The sequence below is a fragment of the Triticum urartu genome, chromosome 6 (genome assembly GCF_003073215.2).
Source record: "Triticum urartu cultivar G1812 chromosome 6, Tu2.1, whole genome shotgun sequence".
NCBI classification, from domain to species: Eukaryota; Viridiplantae; Streptophyta; class Magnoliopsida; order Poales; family Poaceae; genus Triticum; species Triticum urartu.
This window is the reverse complement of record NC_053027.1, coordinates 215,258,694-215,265,606: the sequence shown is the minus strand read 5'-3', so window position 1 is coordinate 215,265,606 and position 6,913 is coordinate 215,258,694.

The window sequence follows — 6,913 nt, the reverse complement described above, 5'->3', positions numbered from 1 at the left end:
TATTGTTGATTCCAAAGTAACTGTTCACATAGACCATGCTGCTATTAAATATCTCATGGAAAAGAAAGATGCTAAACCTAGACTTATTAGTTGGGTTCTCTTGTTACAAGAATTTGATTTACATATCATTGATAGAAAAGGAGCTGAGAACCCCGTAGCTGATAACTTGTCTACGCTTGAAAATTTGCTTGATGACCCACTTCCTATTGATGATAGTTTTCCTGTTGAGTAGTTAGCTGCAATAAATGTTGCTAATAGTACTCCTTGGTATGTTGACTATGCTAATTACATTGTTCCTAAATATTTACCACCTACCTTTACATACCAGCAAAAGAAAAAAAATCTTCTATGATTTAAGACACTACTTTTGGGATGACCCTCATCTTTATAAAGGAGTAGGTGGTATTATTAGACGTTGTGTACCTGAGCATGAACATGGACAAATCCTACAGAAATGTCACTCCGAGGCTTATGGAGGGCATCATGCCGGAGATAGAACTGGTCAAAAGGTATTGCAATCTGGATTTTATTGGCCTACTCTCTTCAAGGATGTCCGTAAGTTTGTCTCATCTTGTGATGAATGTCAAAGAATAGGTAATATCCGTAAGCGTCAAGAAATGCCTGTGAATTATTCACTTATTGTTGAACCATTTGATGTTTGGGGATTTGATTACATGCGACCTTTTCCTTCCTCTAGTGGGTATACACATATTTTGGTTGCTGTTGATTATGTTACTTAATGGGTAGAAGCTATTACAACTAGTAGTGCTGATCACAACACCTCTATTAAAATGCTTAAGAAAGTTATTTCCCAAAGGTTTATAGACCCTAGATATTTAATGACTGATGGTGGTTCACACTTTATTCATGGTGCTTTCCGTAAGATGCTTGCTAAGTATGATGTTAACCATAGAATTGCATCACCCTATCATCCTCAGTCTAGTGGTCAAGTTGAACTTAGCAATAGAGAAATAAAATTAATTTTTCAAAAGACTGTTAATAGGTCCAGGAAGAATTGGTCTAAGAAATTAGATGATGCACTTTGGGCTTATAGAACAGCATATAAAAATCCTATGGGTATGTCTCCTTACAAAATGGTTTATGAAAAAGCTTGTCATTTGCCTCTTGAGTTAGAACATAAAGCATATTGGGCAGTTAAAGAACTCATCGATGATTTCAAACTTGCTGGTGAAAAGAGGTTATTTGATATAAGCTCCCTAGATGAATGGAGAACCCAAGCTTATGAAAATGGAAAGTTATTCAAAGAAAAAGTTAAAAGATGGCATGACAAAATAATACAGAAGCGTGAGTTTAAAGCTGGAGAATATGTTCTTTTGTACAACTCTCATTTTAGATTTTTTTTGCAGGAAAGCTCCACTCAAAATGGGAAGGCCCATACATCATCGAGAAGGTTTACCAGTCTGGAGCCATCAAAATAAATAACTCCGAACGTACTGACCCGAAGGTTGTCAATGGGCAACGAATAAAGCATTATATCTTAGGTACGCCTATCAATATTGAAATTAATATTATCCAAACTTTAACAACGGAGGAACACATAAAAGAGTCCTTCTGGAAAACTCCAGAATCGTGAAAATTAAGAGGTAAGTGATACGGTAAGTAAACGGACTCCGAAAAATCCACAAAAATATTTTTTATCAGTTTTGGAATATTTTAAAAGTTTGGAAACAAAGAAACTTCCAGGAAGCGTCCCGTGGTGGGCACAAGACACCAGGGCGCACAAGGCTTTCCTGGCGCACCCAGGTGGGTTGTGCCCACCTGGGACACCTTCCGTACTCCGTTTATCTTCCATATACTTGTCCTCCAAGATAAAGAATCTACATATACTTCCTGAACCGGTTGATCACCGTATCGCGAAGAAATCCTCTATTATCTTTTCTTGTTGTTTTCTATTAGATCTGACATTATGTCCTCCCAAAACTCCAAGGGTGAGAGCTATGTTGTTGATCTCATCGCAAACCTTAAGTTCTATGGGGATGTGGAGCACTATAGATGGACATCCGAAGAGGAAGAAGATGAATCGGTTCCTTCCCGGTTCAAGGAAGAGAGCATGGAGGCATTATGCAAGAGGATAATAAAACTCGAAATAGATAATTGTGAGTTGATGATGGAAAATTTTATTCTTTGTCAGAAGCTGGAGGAAGCAAAAGGGAAACCCCGCACTTTATCACCACCACCACCATCTTCTTCACCACCAAAAGAAAATTGAGTATCGGGTATGGGCACTCCCCTTGGCTTCCGCCAAGCTTGGGGGAGGAGCCCCGGTATCGTATCATCCCACTATCTTTTTGCTTTTACTTATTTTAGTTCGATAATTTGCTTTTAGATGAAATAAACTTTAGTTCGATCCTTCCTTCTTTAAGAGTTTGCTTTGTGATCTATCCTTGTAATCGTGTGCAAGTTATATAATACAATTAGTTTGAGTTTTTGCTTTCTTTACTTTCATGTTGCAAATAAAGAAAAGAAATAAAGAAAGAAAACGAGAAAGGGAATGAATGAAGAAAGGAAATAAATAAATAATATTATATACTAATCCTATGGTAGGTGATGGCACCACATAAGGAAAAGTATAAGTAGAAAACTTTATTAGAGATTGACAAACATAGCATTAGTCAATGATGCAACTCATGAAAGAATTAAGAAGGGAAGAGAAGATTCACGTATAGATATATTATCCTAGAAATCTTTTGTGATTGTGAGCCCTCATCGAAATATTATATGCCAAATTTTTTGATGTTGGACAAAGAAGACAACTTAATGGTTTATGTTTGTTTATATTCACATAGAAGTCATATTGTCACAGATCCTTTAACATGTGATGCTTGCCCCCTATATTTGCTAGCCAAAAATTCTGGACGAAGTAGAGATACTACTTGTGCATCCAAAAACCATTAAACACAAATCTTTTTCAAGTGTCCACCATACCTACCTAGTGATTGAGCAATATCCCTCAAGTAAGTTGGCATCGGTGCAAAAAGGCAATAAAAATTGCTTCTAAAAGTGTGAGATCATTCAGTGTAAAGAGAAAATTGTGTGTTGTACGAACTTGGATGACAACAAATGAAAGCGACAGACTGCATAATAAAGGTTGTCATCTTAAGGGTCAATACAACGTGATGTTCTCTTGCAGTAAGGGATTGAGCATACAAACAAATAAGCGCATGGCAACCTCTGCTTCCCTCTGCGAAGGGCCCATATTTTACTTTTATGGAATGAGTGAAAGTTTTTCTCTCTATTACTTTTATTTTTCTCTTTTGGAAAGCATCATGTGGTGAGGAAAGATCTAGGCACATATGTCTAGTTGAATATAGATAGCATGAGTTAATATTGTTGACATCACCCTTGAGGTGAGTATGTTGGGAGGCGAAACTATAAGCCCCTATCTTTCTATGTGTCCGGTTGAAACATTTTTTCATGGGTACGAGGTGAGTGTTAGCAATCATAGAAGACTATATGATGGTTGAGTATGTGGACTTGCCTAAAGGCTCCGACACGTGACCCTTCCTGAAAAGATGATGAATTGTAGTTGCACAGTTGACTGAGAACATAGTTTGTTGGTTTCTAATAGAGTTTTTTCTTTATACTTCGATTGTGTGATGAATAATTACTTATTCAGGAGAAGTACATGATAAAAGTTCTATGATAAAAGTCCTATATTTAATTTTGTTGCTTTTATAATAATCAATATGATGCTTCTATGTTCGCATTTTGTTTTTAGCGACACTTCTCTCTCAAAGCATGTGGACATGTTTTTCGATTTTGGTTTCTGCTTGACGACAAGCGAGGTCTAAGCTTGGGGGAGTTGATACGTCCATTTTGCATCATGTTTTATTACTGTTATTTATAATGTTTTTATCCATAATAATGCTTTTTGGAGTAATTCTAATGCCTTTCTCTCATAATTTGCAAGGAACACACCAAGAGGGAGAATTCCGGTAGCTAGAAATATGGACGTGGAAAAGCTACATCAGGCCACCTATTCTGCACAACTCCAAATGAGCTGAAACATCATGGAGATTTTTTATGGATTATTTAAGAAATACTGGAGCCAATAAACACCAGAGGGGGGCCACCAGGTGGGCACAACCCACCTGGGTGCGCCAGGCCCCCCAAGCGCGCCCTGGTGGGTTGTGGCCTCCTCGGCCCACCTCCGGTTCCCATATTATGGTATATAGGTGTTTTTGACCTAGAAAAAAATAAGAGGAGGACTTTCGGGACGAAGCGCCACCGCCTCGAGGCGGAACTTGGACAGGAGCACTTCTGCCCTTCGGTGGAGCGATTCTGCCGAGGGAACTTCACTCCCGGAGGGGGAAATCATCGTCATCATCATCACCAACAACTCTCCCATCTTGGGGAGGGAAGTCTCCATCAACATCTTCAACAACACCATCTCCTCTCAAACCCTAGTTCATCTCTTGTGTTCAATCTGTGTACCAGAACTATAGATTGGTGCTTGTGGGTGACTAGTAGTGTTGATTACACCTTGTAGTTGAGTACTATATGGTTTATTTGGTGGAAGATTATATGTTCAGATCCATTATGCTATTTAATACCCCTCTGATATTGAGCATGATAATTATTTGTGAGAAGTTACTTCTGTTCTTGAGGTCACGGGAGAAATCATGATGCAAGTAATCATGTGAACTTGATATGTGTTCGTTATTTTGATAGGATGTATGTTGTTATTCCCTTAGTGGTGTCATGTGAACGTCGACTGCATGACACTTCACCATATTTGGGCCTAAGGGAATGCACTGTGGAGCAGAAATTAGATGGTGGGTTGCTAGAGTGACGGAAACTTAAACCCCAGTTTATGCACTATTCCGTAAGGAACCGATTGGATCCTAGAGTTTAATGATATGGTTAGAATTAATTCTTAATACTTTTCTCATATTCGCGGATGCTTGCAGGAGGGTTAATCATAAGTAGGAGGTTTGTTCAAGTAAGAACAGCACCTAAGCACCGGTCCACCCACATATCAAATTATCAAACTAGTGAACACAAACCAAACCAACATGATGAAAGTGAAGAGATAAAATTCCCGTGTACCCTCAAGAATGCTTTGCTTATTATAAGAGATCATTTTGGCATATCCTTTGCCTCAAAAGGATTGGGCTACCTTGTTGCATACTCATTACTATTATCTTTCTTTGCTCGTTACAAATTTTCTTGTTATCAAACTACTCGCTACTTACAGTTTCAGCACTTGCAGACATCACCTTACTGAAAACTACTTCTCATTTCCTTCTGCTCCTCATTGGGTTCGACACTCTTACTTATCGAAAAGAGCTACAATTGATCCCCTATACTTGTGGGTCGTCAGGAACACTCTCTGTGGCTGCTGCTTCTTCCACTTCCCACTGCACCACTAGTGCTGCACTAACCACTTGATTAGTTGCCGCCAGGTATAGCAGCAATGGATCTTGTGGTTTGGGAGCAACCAAAGTGGGCACAGAGGACATGTAGGCTTTCAAATCTTGCAGTGCAGCGTCAGCCTCTGGAGTCCATTCCATGGGTCCTGCCTTCTTCATGATTTTGAAGAACGACAAGGCACGCTCGGCATACTTGGAAATGAACCTACTGAGCACAACAACGCATCCAGTCAAACACCTTACGTCCTTAATTGTCTTAGGTGCTTGAATCTGCTCGATAGCCTTGATCTTGTCAGGGTTGGCTTCTATCCCCCGATGGGACACAAAGAAACCAAGTAGCTTGCCGGAAGGAACGCCAAACACAAACTTCTCCGAGTTTGACTTCAAATTTATCTTGCGCGGACTAGCAAACGTCTCTTCCAAATCATGAATGAGGGTCGATCTATCCTCTAGAACTCGTCGTTGGCCTTGACGCGCTCGAGGGTCGGATGAAGCCATCGAGACGTCGTCGGGTTCTTGTCGCGCGGCTCCCGCGCTGGCTGCCGTGGAGGGGACTGTACCGTAGGGGTGGCCCCTTTCGCGTGACTAGCAGCGTGAGCCATTGTCGTTGCCTGGGGAGGCCATGGCGGGCAAGATCACTGCGATCCTCCCGCCTCAGAAAAACCAATCAGACACTGAATTGTGGCTCTCCACTCATCCATCTGATCGGCTGTTGGCAGAAATCTCAACAGTAGCTGGGCCCGCGCCATGGCCTCCGTGGTGATGCTTGGCATGGATGTTGATGAAGATCGTAACATTGCCCAGCTCCTGATGGTGCCGGTAGTGGTCACATTGTTCTCTTGTCGTCATGATAAGTCGACAAGATGGCTTGGTGACGAGGTGGAGGCGCTTGTGGGCCACCAGGCCCCTTCGATGCATTGATTGGGCCAGCCTGCTCCAGTGGTGGTGCATGTCCTATGGTCGCGCCCACAGTGGGGTGGCCGGAGTATTGCGATTCGCCCCAGAGCGAGTGCCACCCCTGTGGTTGTGCCCTTCGGCCGAACGGAGAGGTGCAGACGGAATGATCTCTCCACCCATACCTCGTAGAGCATGGTTGCTGGGATGTTGTTGGTGTTGTCCTACTCTGGTGCCTCTTGCTCCTGTTTTGGCCACAGCGGAGGTGGTGACGACACCGCCTGCGTCGACCACATCCCCCGTAGCATCCACATCCCCAGGCGTCCCTGTGGGCCCCACAGCATCGGTGGTCACGCGCGACGGGGCTTTTGAGGATGACGGCTGGGTCGTGGCACCGGGTTTCTTCTTGGGCACCATGGACAATGGAGCCTTCGATGAAGAAAATGGTGATGAAGATGACGTGCTACATACGCTTCTCGGGTTCGCGCAAGCGCTTCCCCCTACGTGGCGCGCCAAAGATGTCATGGAAAACCACGACCACCTATGGGGCCATGAGCCCCTTATGGTTCGGCAGGGGGATGAGCACATTGCACAAAGAGCGAAGAGCATCGCGCAGCATGACAAAG